At 52.0% G+C, this 20,611-nt stretch overlaps 2 long non-coding RNA genes across 2 annotated transcripts; one reads left to right on the plus strand and one right to left on the minus strand.

Moving 5' to 3' along the window:
* Nucleotides 1–8,195: 8,195 nt before the first annotated feature.
* Nucleotides 8,196–11,633, plus strand: LOC104969889 (uncharacterized). Its single transcript, XR_814995.3, has 2 exons — nucleotides 8,196–11,122; nucleotides 11,398–11,633. It is a non-coding gene; the product is annotated as an uncharacterized lncRNA (long non-coding RNA).
* On the minus strand, nucleotides 9,906–13,117 carry LOC112443802 (uncharacterized). The gene is made up of 2 exons (XR_003032198.2): nucleotides 12,525–13,117; nucleotides 9,906–12,295 (listed from the first exon to the last, which is right to left on the minus strand). It is a non-coding gene; the product is annotated as an uncharacterized lncRNA (long non-coding RNA).
* Nucleotides 13,118–20,611: the final 7,494 nt, after the last annotated feature.

The following is a 20,611-nucleotide window of genomic DNA, read 5'->3' on the forward strand; positions in this document are numbered from 1 at the left end:
CTTCAAGGCACTTACAGCCTGGTTTGGAGAAAAAGATGTACATGTAAGCAACAGGAGAATAATCATATCCGTTAGTAGTTTCCAATGACTCTCAATGTAGCAATTCACAGAAAGGAAAGCGCAGAGTAGGTTGATATAGGCACAAAAGAAAGACACTTAATTGATAAAAAGGAGGAAAATTTGAGAAAATTTAAAAGAATTTTAGGTATTTAGGAAGTGCATAAACAACACTTCCAACAGCTTTATACGACACACACACAGCTGTGGGGTGGTGAAGAAGATAACTGAGTCTGTCATCAGGAGGGTGTGTGGGGACTCCTGGGTGGTCGAGTGGTTAGGAGTCTGTGCTCCCAGTGCAGGGGACACGGGTTCGATCCCGGGTTGGGGAGGATCCCACATGCTGCGCCGTATGGCCAAAGGAAAAAAGCAGGCTTGTTGGGGACTTGCCACTTAGGACTCTGTGATCTGAACCAGTCATTTGAGCTTCTTAGATGTTGATTTCTGCAAACAGAAGGGGGATTTCCAGTATCTATCTCTATCAGCTGAACTTCAGTCAGGAAGCGGCAGCTGATATTTGAAGCAAAAGGGCATGTAAACTGGGAATGAGTTGCTTTGAAGACCAGAGGAAAGATGAGGAGAATCGAAATTGGGGGGCCTTGCACCAAAGCCCCGTGTGACCACCGCTGGGGAAGCCCTCCACTGTCGCCCTCCACCATCCAAGTCTTGCTCCGGGGCCTGACGTTGGCCAAAAGTAGACAGCAATCACCTTGGCCAGGTACTTCAGGGAGACCAGTTTCTAGGCTTGTAGCCCTGAGAGTTCAGGAAACAGGGTAGAAAAAGGCGTGGAGAGGAGTGCAGGACAGCAGAAGGCAGTCAGCTCTGACCAGAAGCAGCCATCAGCGGGCTGTGAAACTAGTTCAAAAGACCGTGGATGCATGGCTGCTGAATCACTTTAGCCGTGTCCGACTCTGACCCCATGGGCTGTAGCCCACCAGCCTCCTCTGCCCATGGGGTTTCCCAGGCAAGAATACTGGAGTGGGTTGCCATGCCCTCCTCCAGAGGATCTTCCCAACCCAGGGACTGAACTCGTGTCTCTTGTATCTCCTGCATTGGCAGGCGGGTTCTTTACCACTAAGGCCTGGGAAGCCCTTAGGAGGTTGTGCCAGCATTAAAAAAAAAATCAAATGGATAAAATAGAAAGTAACAGTGCATTGCTTAGAGTACTATTTGAGTGTGTGTGTGCGTGCAGATGTGTGTGCGTGCTTTGCGTACGTGTGTGTTTGCGTGTGTGTATGCATGGGTGTGTGTGTGGGTGTGTGTGTGATATATATGCTGGGTCATGAGGTATAAAGGTCCAAAAGGTTTAAAAACCACAGAATAAAGAATAAGATGAAATGATTTATGTGCTCTGTAACTTCTAAAGTGCAAAGCAAACACTGTGCATTAATAACCCATTTGCCTGCACCCCACGTTTGTTTTTTCTCAGCCTCGGCACTCCACTGCTGAGATATTAAGGCCCCAGCTGTCTGCCCAGGCAGGTACCTTCAGATTCTCCCCTACGCACGGAAGCTCACACTCAAAAACCAGTGGGGACAGAAAACAGAAATTAGTGTGTTAAAGAAGAAAAGTGGAAAAATGGCCTTTGGTGTTTGACTTTTTCAAGGCCCAACCTGGTTTTTTGATTGAATATGTGCTTCACCAGCCATCACAGCTGCTGGTACTTAACTGGGGAGAAAAGAAACTGAGTGATCCGTGAAACAGTTTTTAATAGATGCACAGAGCACCCCCGCACCCCCACCCATCATAACTGTCTATTTCCACACTGAGGGGTGTCCTCACTTGGACAGCATGTTCCTGGGGACCCTGGTTACCGACTTCTGGAAACTGAAATAATACTCCAGAGTCGGTTTTACCCTTCAGCAAAAGCAGCCTTTGACATTGTATTAACTGGAAATCCATTGTCTCCTCCTTCCTTGTAGACCACGTTTATTTCACAGGATTCGCGTATCTTTGGGAATGGGTTGAATTTCGTTGTGCTCAAGAGTATGTGAAATTTTAAACTGGGTATGAACTTAATCATGTATTTTTTTCTCGTTTAGAAATTCCTTCTTATCGCTACTTCCCTGTACTGCCTCCTTTTTAAATTGCTTGTAAGAGGGCAGCTCATGATAGCATAACTGGTTTTTCTTGGAAGAGTGAATACATAATAAAAAGAGCACCATTCACGCCTAACAATTTACTGGTTGTTCTCCGAGGCCCCGGGGAGGTGGGTGGATGTTGTGACTTTTCTCTTTAGAGCAAAGGATGTATGACAAGGTGATAGGATCCAGGTCAATGCCAAGTAGGAATTCAAAACCAAGACGTGTTTGCTCCATACAGAGCAGCGTTTTCTGCTTGCCCCCTGAACGCAGGTGAGCGGGGGGCTGCTATCAGACTGTGCTTATCACTCCATCCCCGGTGCTTTTCCAAGGCTGGTGTTTTCCAGGCAGGTGGCAGGGAGGTCAGGAAATGAGAGCCTGTTCTTGCCACCCAGGAGAGGATTAAAGGAGGTGTGGCCTGGGGAGTGGTGTGGTGGGACAGGGTTATTTGGGGAGGGTAGAGATGAGAAAGAATAACTGGGGATGTTGGCAAAAATGAGTTCAGCACACAGGCAGAGTCATAAGTCAGAAAACTTCTCTTGAATGTGTGGGTAGGGTTGGAATATGGGCCAAGAAAAGGGGATTCTGGTCAAATGAGAGTATCCCATGTCCTGCATAGTTTTAGAGGCTGTCCAAGAATGGATTTAAGGCGTTTGGGGACTAGAGGAAAAATGATGTGAAACCCAGAGGACCCCAGAGAGCTGCCTTTTGGAACGAGAGTAAAAGGAGGCAGAAGTGGGAAGCTCCCAATTCTGACCACACTTGAGAGACGACGCTGGGTGCTCCGAAGGTGCTCCCCTCCTCCCTGCTCCCTTCCTCCCCCTCTCCCTCCCTCCTCCCTTCTTCCCGCCTTTGCTTCCTCCCTTCCTCCCTCCCTGTCTTAAAAAAGTCTTTAATTAATTCTCCCCACACTTTTATGATTATTCCTACTTTAAAGATGAAATTTTAACATGCCCCAAAATCAAGTAACACGCACTCAATGAAAAGGGACAATTCACATTTGAGTTCCTCCAGACTCCCAGACCCAAGTTCTTTCCAAAACATCCTACCAGCTCTCTTCCAGAAAAGGGAATGGAAAATGTCCGCAGAAACCCAATGACCATTGCAAGCCATGTTGCAGAGGGAGACTGCGCTGAAATTATCTTCATGCATGCAGTCCGTGCCCCCAGATTTCCACCAGGTTTGCTCTCCGCAGGACTGGTTACGTATTCCCAGCTGAGGGCTTGGTAGACTTGCAGGAGTGAAAAGGAAAGGCCCGTGGTCTGAAGGGCACTGTCCTTGCCATAGAAATTCCCTGGCCACTGGAAGTCATCCTTGTGAACGTGGGGCCGTCCTGCAGCTCAACGGTGAGATTTCAGCTCTTTTGCATTTCCTGTAGGTGAGCCCTGCGTGATCGAAGCTGGGGCTGGCCAGGACCCCACACACAAGGAAAATGCGGGGGCCCCTGTTGAAATGCCATAAAGGAATTTCAAGACGGTGAAGGCAGAGTGTTACCAAGTGCAGAGACCTTGGAGCCTGCAGGGCTGTGTGACTGCAACGGGACAGCCGCCCAAGAAGCTGACCCTGGAGGGAGCCAATCCACAGAGATTTGGTCCATCAAAGATATGCACCGAAGGCCTGCAGCTCGCCGTGTGTTTCGTCAAGGTCACCTGCAGCTCGCCGTGTGTTTCGTCAAGGTCAATAGCACAACAGCATCTGGCCGGCGGAACCGAGATTCTGTAAACCAGCAAGTTGACCATAGCAGCTGTCGTAAACTCACTCGCTGGTCTTTCATTCATGAGGTCTCCAGTTCACAAGGCTATTAACAACCTAACCGTGGGCAGGCGCCCTGCTAGGAGTGGGCGATGTGGACATCCCAGGAAACGTGGCCTCTGTGTTCTTGTCTCTCCCGCAGAATGGCCCTTGTTGGGTCCTGGAGACAGAGCAGCTTAGATGCTGGATGTGGTCGTGAGTGGCCCAGACTCTCCAGCCCAGAAGTCTGTTCCCTGGGCAGGCTCTTCACCCTCCTTCAGGGACCCACTCTCTGAGGACATATTGGGTTCTTAAGCAACAGAAGCTGATTCTGCTGCCCTGATGGAGAAAAACAGGTTATTATTGGAAAGATATGGGGAGCTCACAAAGTTGATGGCAGTAGGGGATAGACCCGCCCCACAAGGGACAGAAACCCAGGCAGGGGTAGGCAGTGTGGGTAGGAGGGAGTGATATCTCATCCACATACTGCTGCAGGAGTGAATCGACTCGGCTTCAAAAATTTTTTTTGGTTCTTCTTTGTAAACTCGGATAGATGCAGAGATTAGACTCAAACCTACTCTGTCTGTGACCCCCTACCCCACACGTCTGGGCAAGGCCTCTGTCTTGCTTTATTTCATACATTCTCCTCATCTGATCCACGACTCCCACTCTCCTATCCACAGACAACGACCCTAAATGGCTTGGTTTATGCTTTGGACGTGTAGGTATGCACATGTATGTAAGGGCTTCCCCAGTGACTTGGCAGTAAAGAATCTGCCTGCAGGAGATGAAGGAGATGCAGGTTGGATCCCTGGGTCAGGAAGATCCCCTGGAGGGGGAAATGGCAACCCACTCCAGTGTTCTTGCCTGGAGTATCCCATGGACGGAGGAGCCTGGGGGGCCACAGCCCATGGGGTTGCAAAGAGTCGGACACGACTGAGCACACGCACAGTGCACACGTGTACAAAACACACAGTCGTCGGTACATATGTGCGTCTTTAAAACGGATGTAATTGTCTTCATATGGCAGATAGTGTTCTGATGCTTACCTTTTTGATCATTAAAAGCGTGTCTCCAGGCCTCTCCGGGCTGTACACTTAGTTCACATCCTAAGCTGCATGTTGTCTTTCACAGGATTGTCCCCCAAGTTTCTCAGTCCATTTCCCTAGAGACGGTCTCCCCACTTTGTCTCCAGCCCCCCAGTAAGGGGTTGACTGTGATGAGTCATCTCGTGTGTGTCCCCTGTTGACCTGGGTGAGGCTTCTTCTGGGATCCAAGCCTCCTGGTTAGAAAGCAGCAAAGCCACGGTTGCCGAGGGGGTGGGGTGGGCTCCCTTGGCGTCCCCTCCTGCACAACTGCCGGGGAAGCAGAGGTTCCCAGGGCCCTGCCTTGCCCTTTAACCTCAGAAGCATCACTGAGCTCCAAAGTCTTCTCCCGGGTTCCAGGGGATCCCAGCAAGAGGCCATCCTCAGCTTCACCTCCCTCTCTACAGTCCCTCACTCACTGCCCTTCCACGCTTCAAGGTCGGGCTCCTGGTGCCATGTCTGCCCCACATAAGCCTGTCCAGTCCTCCCGGCCACCCGGTGGACCAGGGACAGAGACCAGCGGGGCCCGTCAGAATCCCTTCCGCAAGGATGCTGCAGACTGGTTGGGCTGGGCGGGTTGAGGGAGGGCAGTGGAGAAAAGAGAGGGCTTCTTGACACACCTACTCTGGAGCTCTGCTGCCTTCTGCCGCACACCCTGGGGAGCAGACACAGCTCAGTCAGTGTGCAGAGAGCCACACAAGTGTGCAACACTCAGGTGAGGGACACACAAGCCCTGCTGTGGTTCTGGCCACCTTCCATCTTTTCAGAGGCCTGGCCCCATTTCTGCTTTGTCAAGATACCTATTTTCTTAAGAAAAATGCCTACTTCGTGTTTAAGCTAGAAGGAGCTGCTTTCTTTCTCTCAAAGCAAGAACATCAACTCATGCACACTTTACCCCATAAGCAATTCTTGGTTTGTTGTTTAATCGCTCAGTCGTGTCTGAGTCTGTGATGCCATGGACTGTAGCCCACCAGGCTCCTCTGTCCAAGGGATTCTTCAGGCAAGAACACTGGAGTGGGTGGCCATGCCCTCCTCCCAGGGATATTCCCAGCCCAGGGGTTGAACCCGTGTCTCCTGCATTGCAGGCGGATTCTTTACAACTGAGCCACCTGGGAAGTGCAAGGGACACTTTAACAATGAGTAAAAGAACAATTGACTTACACTGTGGACAGACCACATCAAACCCAGATCCTCATGACTGTCTCCACGCTTGCAATCTTCTCTTCGTTTCCCTCCCTCCCTTTCTCTCTCCCTCCCTCTTTCTTTTTTTCTTTCTGCTGGAAGTAGCATGTGTTAAATATAAAACCTCACACCTGCATTCTTTAAAAATATTAAACGATTTTAATATTTTTAATTTAAAAAGCGATTTTTAAATTCTGTCCATTTTTTTCCCAGATGAGAAATCTCAAGGGGTTTTGAAGTCATTTGTTAAAAGTATAAAGTGCAATAACTTCTGATTAATTTCTAATAACAGCCAATTAACAATTAGGGAAAAATGATACTATACTTAACCTGCCAAATTTTAATACAATCTTTGCTAAGGATGTAAATAGGATTAAAAAATGACCCTGGTCAGCAAAGAAGGAGTAGTGACCATTCAGGATGGAGGAAAACATCAAAATTCAAACATTGGAGTACGGTTTCTATTGAATTCATACTGCTTATGCACCATCACCAAATGGAAAAATTAAGTTGAACCGTCGTAAGTTGGGGACTGTCTGTATTGCCTCGTTTCCAACTGGTCTAATATTTTCCTTTCAATTTTTCAGTCTTTTCCTGCTTTCTTCTAAATCTTTTTTTGTTAACATTGAGATTTATCTGGCTCTGTGTATTCCACCGCTCCCTCCCGCGCTGTGGTCTCCCTTCTGGCTCACCTCCGTACCCCACTTTCCTGTCCTGTCTCTGCAGACTCCTTGTCTCCCCCCTCCCTCCGTCATCCCCAAACTCCTCTGCGGTGCGGTCAGTTCTCTCGGGAGCGTGGGTGGTGATGACAGCATCAGAGAGAAGAGTGGGAGCCCCTGGCTTCCGGGTCCATGGCTGGGGCAGAAGTAGACCCTGAGGAGAAACGGACGGAGTGTCCAGGTTCCCAGGGCCACTCACAGGGGCAGGACCCCTGGGGGGATGGGGGATGGGGTGGCTCCACCCCCAGCGCCATCTGAATCTCGCCTTCCTGAACTCAGGGCTTGCTCTCACCCTCTGCTGAGAGCTTGTGGATACCTACAGATGAGTTGGCTTGTTGGCTGGTTAGAGAGTGGTGCAAATAACATCCAGTTCTTGGGTTCGGTCCCGGTTCGGGCCAACCTGTGGTGGTGGGTGGTGGTTTAATCGCTAAGTCGTGTCCGATTCTTGCGATCTGATGGACTGTAGCCTGTAGGGATGTGGCTTTTTTGAACTTCCCAGGTGGCTCAGTGGTAAAGAATCTGCCTGCCAACGCAGGAGACACAAGAGATGCAGGTTTGATCCCTGGGTCGAAAGATTCCCTGGAGTAGGAAACGGCCACCCACTCCAGCATTCTTGCCTGGAAAGCCCCATGGAGAGGAGCCTGGTGGGCTACAGTTCATGGGATCGCAAAGAGCTGGACACAACCGAGTGCACACACATATATACAGGGGATACCAGAGAAAAACTAAAACCATTCGTTGTGCGGGAGGGTTCACAGCTGTCGTGGGGCAGGCAGAAATGTCGGGCATTCAGGTCTCCCGATGGAGGGCCTGAGCGTTGCACGTCCCAGGGGAGTTGCCCTCGAGTGGACGAGAAGAAATGTGACATCAGCCACTCACAGTGCAGCCTGATTAGGTCAGAAGTCAGCGTGAGGCAGGCTGGCCTGGCTCTCAGCCACGATTGCCAAACCATTTCCCTTTGCAGGATGCCCGTGGCCCCAACCCCCCAAGCACAAAGCTTTGAAGAGTGGGGCTGCAAGGCCACTGCCTTAATGGCCGTGTTGGCCGGTGCAGACCGTGGTCCTGTTCGGGCCTTCCTGAGACCAGTGGTTGATCACCCCGAACTGCTCTGGGCTAGCATCCCCTGTTAGCCGCACCTTGAATACCACTGCATCAGCACGTGGCAGTGCTGGGCTGACGGGGGCTTGAGTCCCATCCGGGGACAGCTGGCTGCCCATGTGGTACCAGGGCCACAGCCATGCAGGGAGGGCCTGGACCCTTGGGGACCCTGGGAGAAGGCCCGGCGCACGGGGGCCTCGTTCAGTGGCGTGTCCTTTGGATTTCCACCCTGCAGCCTCCGGGGCACACCTCATCAGACCGCTGGGCCCGCTGTACCCCGCGTGGGTAACCCAAGTGTCTGTAGGGCTTGCGGCTGCAGCCACTGAGACAGGGCGGCTCTGTTTTTCCTCAACGGTTAGCTTGTCCTATTTGACATTGAAGACAATGTCAAATGATTCTCCCGAGAACGCCAGGGCAGCATCTTCCTGCCTGCTGTATCGGCCGTCACAACCAACCAGAAGCCTGGTTTCCAGGAAAGCAGTCACTCGATCTGACCTGCTGAAGCCTGGCCCAGCCCCTGGCGGGCATGCTGCCCCAGGACTCCTCAGTGCCGGGCTGCGCTAGCTGCGGCCTCAGCTCATCCCTTCTAGCTGGCCAGCCTTCCTCCTCCTCCTCCCCAACGAAGCCTTGCCCCCCGGGGCCCTCTCCTCCTCGATGTCCAGGCTGGTCATTTGTGGAGTGCTGGGAGGGCATTGGGTTTGGGGCTGGGGGCTGATGCTCTTTGTTTCTGAAAATATCCCAGACCCTGGCTGCTCTAATCTCTTCTCTGGGCAGACGCTCCGGGAATGCCAGCTGCTCGCTGCATGGTGGGGCGGGGTGGCCCAAGGAAGACCCTCTGTTGCCCCACCTCCCTCCCTGGGGCTACAAGTAACACCATGTCTCTGTACCCCGCATCCTGTGAAGCGCTTGGGAAAGATGACTGGGATGCTGACATGTGATGCCTAGGTACCTCCTGAGCCAGCAACCATCTCGAGTTAGCTCAGGGGTGCCTGGGCGGGCCACGGAAAAGCGGGGCTGTGTCTTGTGATGCGAAGAGGTTCTTTTCCTAACCATATATGTCCCCCCGAGAGAACCCATAAATAATGTGGTCACCCTGGCTGGGCTGTCTTTCCATCACAGCCCTGGGAGCCCTCTTGGCCCTGCTCGCTCTTCTCCTGTTTCAATTTCCATGTCCTCTCGGCTCTGTAACCCAAGGAGCAACTCAGGGCTTAGCAACAGCTGACAACCCGGCAGGCAGCTCCTAGCCGTGGCTCCTGGGGAAGGGGCGATGGGCACTGAGTTGCAGCTGTGCTCCGGGGCACCCTGTCCCCAGGAACGAGGATGCGTACTGGGGAGACATGGAACCTTGGGAACCAAACCCAGAGGATCTGGCGAGGCCTGTGAGCGAGGGATGAGCTGGGAGACGCTGATGAATGCTTCTCCCGGGAGGATCACACAGACACTCTTGCCTCACACCCTCACCCTCCGCCTCGGTTCCCCACCAGAAAGCGGGACAAGGCTCCTTCGAGGGGTGTGCGTGACTAGGTGCTGCCCCCACGGCTGCATCGGGGAGCTTGAGGGACCTTTCCAAATCCAGCCCAGCCCAGCCCTGAATTTTATGGGTGAAGAAACTCAAGTCCAGGGGAGAAGTGACTTGTTCCAAGTTGGAGTAGAGCGAGACTTGAACCTAGAGCCATTAGTTTGCACACCAGGAAGCGGGGGGCTGCCCGCTCCCCACACTGTGTTTCCCTTGCGGGGGGTGGGGGTTGAACGCACTCCGGGGAGCTGGAAGATCCAAGGCGTCGGACACCGTGGACTTCATCCCCAGAGTCTGGTCCCCGCGCCCCCATCCCTGCCACTGGCCCCTCCTCCTGCACCCCAGGAGCCCTTCCAAAAGCAACGGCTTTTCCTGGGGGAGGGACAGGTGGAGTGCCAGGTTGAGGTGCCTGGGCAGAACACCCAGAGCCAGTCCCTGCCTCCAGCTGTTCTTTTATTGTCGCGCAGGCAGTGAAGGGAGCCAAGGGGGGAGGGTGGCCCAGCAGCAGCGGCTGGGGGTGACTGCGGAGGCTGCCAGGCCAGCGAGCCCTCAGTTCTGCTGATCCTGTCGCTCACGCCGCGGTGGGAATCTCTGAGAAAGCCCCTGAAGGCGACAATGTGGACAAGGCCGCTCCAGGCTGGGGGTGGGGGTGGGAGGGGGGCTGGGAGGGGGGCTTGGAGGGGCGCCTGCCCTCAGGGCTCTGGAATGCCATGCATGTGTTTATCTGCTGAGCCGGGCCTGCCCGCTTGGTCCACCTCGGCATTCTCCATGGGCTCACATGCCATCAGTCTCTGATAAATGTGAAAAAATAGCAACATCTGAGCCACCGACCTTCACATAGAGGCCTTGGAGACCAACAGCCAGGGCGGTTGCTCCTTTGTGGGGTCAGACAACCAAGGCCTGCAGAGGGGGAGAGAGAAGCACATCCTCAGATCAGGGGCAAGGACGCCGGGGTCCAGGGTGCTGCGGAGTATGCCCTGGACACAGCCGGGCTCGGAGGCCACGGCAAGCAGGATGGGGCCGGATGCTGTCCTGCAGATGCCGGGCGGCGTGCCCTCTGCACACTAAGGGCGGGGCCCAGCCTGCCCACCCCAGCCCGCAGACATCTCTGGGCACCTCGCGTGTCAGATGCCACACTGAGGCCAGGCCCCCGCTGGCACCCCTCTCCTTTGCCTGCCCCCCTCCCACAAAGTCCCTGCTCCACTGTTCAGCCGAGACTTCCTGGTCTGCGGTGAAGGATGGGAGGGCCTGGGGTTTTCCAGACAGTCTGAGTTGTGGGTTCTGATCTCTTCCTTAAAAAAAAAAAAAGAATAAGCCAACACTGTAGCCTTGCCTGCACGGTGTGGTCAGTGGAGTGGAAGCAAAGTCTTCATTTGGAGCCAACTCTTTCCTTTTTCTTTCCTTTTTCCTGAGACTTCCCAGGTGGTGCTAGTTATAAAGAACCCGCCTGCCAGTGCAGGAGACTCAAGAGATGCGGTTTCGATCCCTGGGTCAGGAAGATCCTCTGGAAGAGGGCATGGCAACCCACTCCAGTATTCTTGCCTGGAGAATCGCATGGACAGAAGAGCCTGGCAGGCTACAGTCCACGGGGTTGCAAAGAGTCTGACACGACCAAACTGACTCAGCACGAAAACACACGCAAGACGGGGGCAGGTGAAAGTGGGAGAGGGGAGGCGACCCGTGTCTCCTGAGGGCTTAGTCTTCCTTGAAAGGCAAGATTAGGTCACTTATTTACGTCCCTGCCCATCTGATGTGATGGGTGAGGCAGCTGGGGTTGGGGGGGTTGGAGTGGCCAGAATGAGCCGCCAGCCGGGGATGGGGCCACATCCCCAGCTGGCAAGCGGAGCCTGGAGCCTCTCCGGGGCTTGCTGTTGACACACCAACATCCTCCCAATGATGGTCTTATGAAGTCTATCCTCATTTTACAGATGAGGAGACCGAGGCTCAGAAGAGTTAAGTTCCCTCCCAAAATGGTGACTTCAAAGCTGTGGAGCCACTGTTACAGCAGCATCAGGGGGCTTCTGGATGACCGGACTGTTGGAGTGACCAGCCAGCCCCATTTGCCAGGGATTCTCCCAGGCTTAGCCATGCAAGTGTCACGGGAAAGCCCTTAATCTTGGGCAAATCCAGGGATGTTGGTCACCCCATTAAATGCTCATCTGTCTCCTCTGTTCTTATTGCTTTTGATTTTCACAGCAACACACTGTTAACTTTAGCTGTTTTTGGGGGGGGGCAAAGAGAGAGAACCGCCCCAGAATGGAGCCCCCGGTTATGGGGGCTATTTGAGGATGATGGGGAGGAGAGTGCTGGGCACAGAGCTGGGAAGGCAACGAATGCCCACTCAATGCCCACTCAGCAACACTTGTTGTCACCCTGACCTGACATGGGGGGCAGGAGAAGGGGAACGGATACGGGAGTGAGGGCAAAACGGGGGACCCGGGTGGAGGGGAGGGAGCACCGAGTGCTGAGTTCCAGCCGGGCGGCCTGGCCACCCCCATCCACGTCCTGGAGGCTGGACTGCTCTATGGGGCACAGGGGTGGAGGTCAGGTGAGGAAGCTCTGGCCAAGCAAGGATGTGGGGCAGGGAGGGTCCCCTTAGGGGATGTGAGGATCGCTGTCATAGTTGGGGGGTGGAGGCAGGGAAAAGCAGAGGACCTCTGGGGGCGGGGGGTGGGGGCGTAGAAGAGGTTTCGGGCAGTCTGTAAGCTGTAAGCCGAGTACCGGGTCTGCCACGTGCCAGGCGTCTGTCTGTGCTTTCCCGCACTCAATCCGTCGAGCCTCCGAATCCCAGGAGGTAGGTATCTTCCTGGTCCTCAAGATCTCCGTCTTAACAAATGCGAGTAAAGGCACAGATGAGTAAAGAAACCTGTCTAAGGTCACACGGGGAGACACGATGGAGCTGGGGTTCCCATGTGACTGACGGTCGAGGAGGAGAGGGGTTTTCCCTTCCTTCCTTCCCTCCTTCCCTCTTGCCTTCCTTTCTTTCTCTCCCTCCCCTTCCCTCCCCTTCTTCCTCCTCCTCCTTTTAAAATGATGCAGCCTTTTCTTGACCCACCAGGCTAGGTGGGTCGAGTCTAGGCAAAGTCTTCTTTTCCAGCCAGCCCCTGTCCGCTTCCTTTTTCACTTTCTTCCCTAAAGGCTGGGAGAGGGGACTATTTCAGCGCCCCCACCCTTTCCTGACTCAGGCCCGGTCGGGCAGTCGGGCTGAAACGCGGAGAGAGACGTGGTGACTGCTGTTCCGGGTGAATGTGAGTGTGAGATAGGTGAGCACGGATGAAAGCCGCTCCAGGAGAACATCCGGATCCTGGAACCTGCCGACCGCCCGCCCCGCCCTGCGAGTCCACGTCTAAAGCCCCGATCCCGTCTCCACGGCCGGTCTCCATCAGGAGCCCGGGGAGGGCGCACACCCTGAGGTCAGCCGCTGGCTCCGTCCCCGCCCGCTGCCCGGGAGGCAGCCTCCGGGCATCCTCTGCACCTGCATCTGGTGGGAAATTGGGGGTGGTAGGTCAGGAGGGAACCTGCGCAGGGCGTGGGTTCCCTGCCCTGGGCAAGCTCCGCCTCCGCCCCGGCCCTCTTGACAAAGACCGCCCGTGAGTCAGCGCTCAGGCCCCGCCCCACCCGCGGGGCGCTCTGCCCAGCGCCACCCCGGCCGCCACCTCCTCACCCTCATCCGTGACTCACCTGTCTCCCGCTGGCCCCCATCGCCGGGTCTCCTCCGGGCTCGTCCAGGGACCAGCCCTGCTGGGAACCGCAGGACCGCACCACGTGGCTGACCGGCCTGCACATCAACGCACTGAAATGAATGGACAAGACAGGCCCAGGACCAGCATCCGCTTCTGAGCGCTGAGGACTCGGTTCACATCGCTTTCTCACTGGAAGTTCTCTTTTTGTCAACACGTTAGGGAATTGGACATAACGCCTACAGAGAAGCTGTTTCTAGGTAGAAAGCACTTTAGGGAGTGCCTGAAACTGCAGAGCTGTGGCAGGTATCTGTGTGAATGCAGCCCACCACAGCAGGAGAAACTGAGGCTGAAATCAGTCTTTCTGAGTGAGTGAGTGAAAGTCGCTCAGTCATGTCCGACTCTTTGCAACCGACTCTTTGCAACTGTATAGTCCATGGAATTCTCCAGGCCAGAACACTGGAGTGGGTAGCCTTTCCCTTTGCCAGGGGATCTTCCCAACCCAGGGGTTGAACCCAGGTCTCCCACACTGCAGGTGGATTCTTTACCAGCTGAGCCACAAGGAAAGCCCAGTCTTTTTAGCTCAGTAGAAAATTTATCGAATAAATGAATACAAATTCTGTTTTTAGGTCTGATGTTTGAGCAAGTGTAGACTGAGAATTCTCTGTAATCTGAACATCACTACTGATGCAAAAATGTGATTATTCCAATCTAATCTGGCTTGAAAGGTGGAGCAGTTTGAGATCAGGAATAGATCATGAGACCAAGATGAAAGAATCAGCGACTCTCTGCAACACTTGGCTAAAGGTAGGTTGCACAGATTGTGCACTGCGCAACTCCAGAAGGCGCTCTTCCTAGTAACCACAATACGCAGAGTGTTTTGCAAAGCAATGGCCCTGGGTAACACTTTTCCCAATCCTTTAGTGAGGGGTGTATGGGAAAGTCCCTGGTGGTCCAGTGGTTAAGACTCAGTGCTTCCAGTGCAAGGGATGCAGGCTCAGTCCCCGGGGGCGGGGGGGGGGGGGGGACAAAGATCCCACAGGCTGTGCTGTGTAGCCAAGAAAATAAATTAAAAAATAAAAAGCTACTGCCAGAACAAAACAGTGCATATTATTTGGAGTTCATCTTTGTGTCTATTTAGGCTTTCCTTAACTGTTTAGCAAATTCCATATATAATTCATTCATATGGATTCAGCCAATTCAGAAATTTTTGTTATGAAATGATCACAGGTATATAGGAAGTTGAAAAGCAGTATACAAGAAGGTCCCAGTGTACACTTTATACACTTTATCGAGTTTTGCTCAATGATAAAACTAGACATAATATCTAATATGAAAACCAGAAAGTTGCCATTATTACAATCCACTGAGCTTGTTCAGATTTCAGCAGCTTTACATGGAGTTGTGTGTGTGTGTGTGTGTGTGTGTGTGCGCGCGTGCACTTCAGTACAGTTTCATCATAATAAACTGGTGGTACATTCTGGTAAATGCCTCCACAATGAACATACAGGAAACCATTCCGCATCCAAGGACACGTCCCACCTATTACACCCTCCTCTGTTCCTAACCTCTGGTGGCCGCTAAGTGGTCCTCTGGCTCTATAATTTCATTTCAAGACTGTTATATAAATGGGGATTTAATCTTTTAAAAAACTGCTATTTTTTTCGGGGGGGGGCAATCATTTTTTAAGTAATTCTTTTGTTACAAAGTTCTGACTTAAAGATTTCTAGGTAAGTATTCCTCGGGAGAAGTGCTTGAACTAGGGAGACCCAGCTATTAGGGATCAAGAATACGGTGCCTGGAGGGACAGCAGAAACCAGGAGAGCACTTATTAAGCACCTGCTGTGTGCCAGGCCCTGTGCTCAGGCTTCATGTGGGCTGCTGATAGAATGGGGCCTTGAGAGGCGGACTCCTCCTTGGGGGTCGTCCCCACTCTCCCCCAACACACACTTTTTACAGCTTCTGCACACGAGCTTCTCGTTGGGTCACTGTCGCTCCAACAGCAGGGGTGTGTCTTGCTGCTCAGGGAGCAGCTCTCGGGCCTGCTTGTGGCTCTTGCGTTGCTCTCGCTGCTGAGCCCGAACGCCACTAGGGAGCTGGACACAGGTGGCCTTCATCACTGGCATCACTTCCGGAGCCATTCAGCGGCATCGGGTTCTCACCTCTGAAGATCTGCAGAGAAGCCCTCGCAGCATCACTTCCTGGAGCCATTCAGCGGCATCGGGTTCTCACCTCTGAGAGAAGCCCTCGCAGCATCACTTCCTGGAGCCATTCAGCGGCATCGGGTTCTCACCTCTGAAGATCTGCAGAGAAGCCCTCGCAGCGGCTCTTGGCGCCCTTGGAACTTCCAGGAATTAAAGGTCAATGGAGAGGAGCTCACTTTCCCAAGTCCCCAGATGTGGATGAGTTTAGGAAGTTCCCTTCTTAAGGTTATTAAGGCTCAGTGGCCTGGTGAGCCCAGGTCTCCAGGGAGGTAATGTAATTTGCCCAGTATCTGGGAGCTTTGGGCTGAATTGGCACAAACTGGTAAACGGGGACATTAAACCAGGGATGAATTACAGGCACCTCCGGGTTCTCAGGTCCAGAGGGCTCTGAAAACAGGAGTGAACGTGACAGGTCTGACCAGTTAGGTGCCGTGTGGCCTGAAGTAAAGTCATCTGCTGAATGTCACTTTGGAGCCCATGTCGCACCCTGGTTTTGTGACGTCTCTACCTATTCATCAGTGGGGCTATACCTGATGCAGAGCAGGTACAGCCTCGGTGAGTCAGCCTTGTCTGAACACCAGCGAATATATTCCAGCCAGTCTACAGGCAGAGTCTTCCGGTATGACAGTCCAGTGGTATAGAGATTGAATATTTACAACCATTTTGAAGTTGGGACACCTGTTGTTGTTCGGTTAGCATGGTGGCCAAGAAGGTCATGTTGCCTAACATTTATACTTTATTTATTTAGGCGAATAATGATTGATGGTGTTGGTGGGATTTTGTTGGACTAAAAAAACTGGAGGCCCCTTGAACATTGCCACAGGAGATAGCTTGCGTTTAACCATTGTTTCTAAGCTAGAATCTGAGGCCATAGAGCCAGAAGTCAAAAAGACTGATATTTGGTTCTCACCTAAGGAGAGAAACAGTCACTGTGTCATTGTCACCGGGCATGTTGACAACCGTGCAATTACATTCACCCCAAGTGGTAGACAGCTTGGATGACTTTAGAAATTTTGCAGATGGTGACTGCAGCCATGACATTACAAGACACTTGCTCCTTGGAAGGAAAGCTAGGACAAATCTAGACAGAGTATTAAAAAGCAGGGACATCACTTTGCTGACAAATGTCCGTATAGTCAAAGCTATGGTTTTTCCAGTAGTCATGTACGGATGTGAGAGTTGGACCCTAAAGAAGGCTGATGCTTTTGAACTGTGGTGCTGGAGAAGACTCTTGAGAGTCCCTTGGACTGCAAGGAGATCCAACCAGTCCATCCTAAAGGAAATCGGTTCTGAATATTCATTGGAAGGACTGATGCTGAGGCTGAAGCTCCAGTACTTTGGCCACCTGATGTGAAGAGCCGACTCCTTGGAAAAGACCCTGATGCTGGGAAAGATTGAAGGCAGGAGGAGAAGGGGACGACAGAGGATGAGATGGTTAAACAGTATCACTGACTCAATGGACATGAGTTTGAGCAAAATCCAGGAGATAGTGGAGGACAGAGGAGCCTGGTATGCTGTAGTCCATGGAGTCAGAAAGAGTTGGACATGACTTAGTGACTGAACAGCAACAACATTAAACTTTTGTTCTTCAACCCTTTGTCTTGGAAACCCCCTCATTCTCAGTCCCCTTCTCATTATGGTTAAAATAGTGCAGTAGTGATTTGTGAGTCCCTCAAGGACAAAAACAGATTCCCTTTTAGCAGATTACAAGTCAAAACAAACAACTTTAAAGCAAAGTCCAAAGTAAGTTGATCCTAAAAGGAACACCGAAAAATTTTTGTTTACAAATAAGAACACCATGACGCACTGGAGATAGAATTTCTCAATAAAGAGAAGTCCTTAGATTTATCACATGGACTCACCATCCACCCTTGTTCCTTCGTAGTGAGCATCCTTCTGTGAGAAGCACATTAAAGCCCCCCTTTCTGTCATCTACAATCCTAACATCCAGAAAGCGGTGAAAACCAACAGAGTTTTGTATGTCTGAGGCCATTGGCAGCAATATCTGACCTGAACCGACTTAAAACTACTTACAGAACTTATTTATCTCATTTACTGTGAGCTTTCACATTTCATCACAAAAATATTGATGTTTGAGCAAGGATATGAACTTGGGCAAACTCTGGGAGGTGGTGAGGGACAGGAAGGCCTGGCGTGCTGCCATCCATGGGGTCACAAAGAGTCACACGACTTGGCTACTAGACACCCACGTGGGGCAGGACATACGACACACAAGTTATGGCGGACGCACTGCCTTGTCTTTTTAAAAATCTGAAAACCTCTGAATTCTTAACACAGCTGCTGCCAGGGTTCTGGATAAGAGACTGTGGACCTAAAACACAGCCTTGCTATTTTTGATAGACGAGGGGACCCAACCAGATGGCTCAGCTCATCAAGCCTTTAGTCCCGTCCCTGACAAAGTCTAAGGCGACATAATCCCACATTAAACCCCGGACTCCAACGCTTCCTCTGTCCTGCCCTGTGTCCAAGCAGTGAGGACTTCAGGCCGGCTGGGCAGAGAGGTAACCACAGCACTGACCCTCCTGTGGCTTCTCCGTGTAGATGAGGCAAGGAGGGGCGCTGGACCCATCACTGCCCAGGCATCCATCGGGTGTGTGAGACCTTATGGTAAATCCACTGAGTCATCCCCTCGTTAATTCGTCAACCTTTCATTCACTCAGCTACCACTTAACACGTACCTTTTGTGACCTCATGATGTCTCACGGAGAGCCACGCACGAAATGAGGGGGAGAGGGTGGAGCTTGGACTCAATCAGGATTTCCCAGACAATGTTCTATAGACTCCAAGAGATGGCAGCGGGTTTAAGAGGAAAAAGATTTCCATGATTAAGTCTTGAAAATGATGCCTGAAACAGGGTTAAAACAGGTTTCTTCACTGCCACTCTTCTGGGTCTTTGATAATGTAATATGCATGACTGACATCCAAAAGTGGACATTAGTGTTGCCCAAGGAAGGCTGGCCCAAGGCCTCTGGGTCTCTCCCAGTTCGGAGTGGTTTCATATTCTATGGAGGCTGTAGGAATGAATGACACAGAAGCTGGCAGACTGGGATGACTCCATAAGGCAATGGGAGACATTGTCCCTGTGTTGTCAAGGGCTGGAGGCAATTGTTGCCTCTACCAGCTACTCTGAAACAATGTGCCAGAGCAGGTGGCCACCTGGGCTGTGGGAGTCAAGAGGATGCTTTTCTGAGCTCATCTAACCTGGAAAGGTAATAGCCTCTTGTGAGCAATTTCCAGCCGCATCTCTGAATTTCTTCTCTTCCCTAGACAGCTTGCCTTTCAGGGCATTGTGCCAGGCACACAGAGAACACTCCTGCCCTCTGACCTCTTATAGCATTTTGAGAACTAAGATTTTTCCTGAGCCAAGAATATGTGGAGTATAAGAGGAGTCCTGTTTTCATGACTGTTGTTGTTTTTTTTCCCCCTGCCCCTGGATTCCTTATGATAACCTCATTATACTATCCTTGGGATCAACCAAGGTAGTGAAAGTCATTCAATTGTGTCCGACTCTTTGTGACCCCATGGACTATACAGTCCATGGAATTCTCCAGGCCAGAATACTGGAGTGGGTAGCCTTTCCCTTCTCCAAGGGATCTTCCTAACCCAGGGATCAAACCCAGGTCTCCTGCATTGCAGGCAGATTCTTTATCAGCTGAGCCACCAGGGGAGCCCAAGAATACTGGAGTGGGTAGCCCAAATCCTCTCCAGCAAATCTTCCTGACCCAGGAATCAACCCGGGGTCTCCTGCATTGCAGGCGGATTCTTTACCAACTGAGCTGTCAGGGAAGCTCCAACCAAGGTATGTGTATCTATTATCTATCTATCAATCATCTATATCTATGCATCCATCTATTTATCATCTATATCTATCTATGTACCTGTCCATCTATCTATCATTTGTCTATATCTAGCAGAGACATTACTTTGCCAACAAAGGTCCATCTAGTCAAGGCTATGGTTTTTCCTGTGGTCATGTATGGGTGTGAGAGTTGGACTGTGAAGAAGGCTGAGCGCCGAAGAATTGATGCTTCTGAACTGTGGTGTTGGAGAAGACTCTTGAGAGTCCCTTGGACTGCAAGGAGATCCAACCAGTCCATTCTGAAGGAGATCAGCCCTGGGGTTTCTTTGGAAGGAATGATGCTAAAGCTGAAACTCCAGTACTTTGGTCACCTCATGCAAAGAGTTGACTCATTGGAAAAGACTCTGATGCTGGGAGGGATTGGGGGCAGGAGGAGAAGGGGATGACAAAGGATGAGATGGCTGGATGGCGTCACCGACTGGATGGACGTGAGTCTGAATGAACTCCGGGAGTTGGTGACGGACAGGGAGGCCTGGCGTGCTGCGATTCATGGGGTTGCAAAGAGTCGGACATGATTGAGTGACTGAACTGATCATCTGTCTATCATCTATGTACCTAATCTTTGTGGAGAGGGATCAGTAGGTCCCTTCCCTGAAGCTGTGAGCTCACCTGGCAGTGAGGAAAGAGGGAAGAAGGGTCAGAGGAGAGGGCGTGGGGTGATGACATCCCTGAGCTGGGCAGTGGGTGTGGGCAGCCTGGCCCCAGGTCCTCCCCTTCCAGAAATCCTGGCACACCTTAACTGGGGAGAAGGTGCCTGGCTGCTCATCTACCGGCTAAGGGCCTGGACCCGCCGATAGAGCCTGAAACGCCGGGCGGGTGCTCTGGCTCCTCCTGCCCCTGTGGCTCCTCCTGCCCCTGGTTCCTGCACGGCTTGTCCCCCACCTGCAGGCTCACCCTCTCTCAGCGCCTCTCCTCCCTCACTGGGGCACACCGGGATGATACCTGTCTCTCCCACCATCACAGAGAGACTTGGACTTCTCAGAAGCTACTTCCTTGTCAGGGTCTGTGTGTGTGTGTGAAATAGTTTACTGAGATAATTTACACATCCACTATTCACCCATTTGCAATCACTGCTATAATCAGTTTTAGGACATTTTTGTTACTTCGAAGATAAACCTCTTTAACTCCTCTTTAGCTTCCACCCTCCTGTCCCGACATCCCACTCCCCACCAGCCATAAGCAACCGCTACTCTACTTTCTGTTTTATTTAGTAAGCGTGCGTGTGTGCTAAGTTGCTTTGCGTCAGTTGTGTCTGACTCTTTGCAACCCCAGGGGCTGTAGCCCACCAGGCTCCTCTCGCCATGGGATTCCCCAGGCAAGAATACTGGAATGCATTGCCATTCCCTCCTCCAGAGGATTTTCCTGACCCAGGGATCAA

Source organism: Bos taurus, chromosome 23 (genome assembly GCF_002263795.3).
Source record: "Bos taurus isolate L1 Dominette 01449 registration number 42190680 breed Hereford chromosome 23, ARS-UCD2.0, whole genome shotgun sequence".
Taxonomy (NCBI): Eukaryota; Metazoa; Chordata; class Mammalia; order Artiodactyla; family Bovidae; genus Bos; species Bos taurus.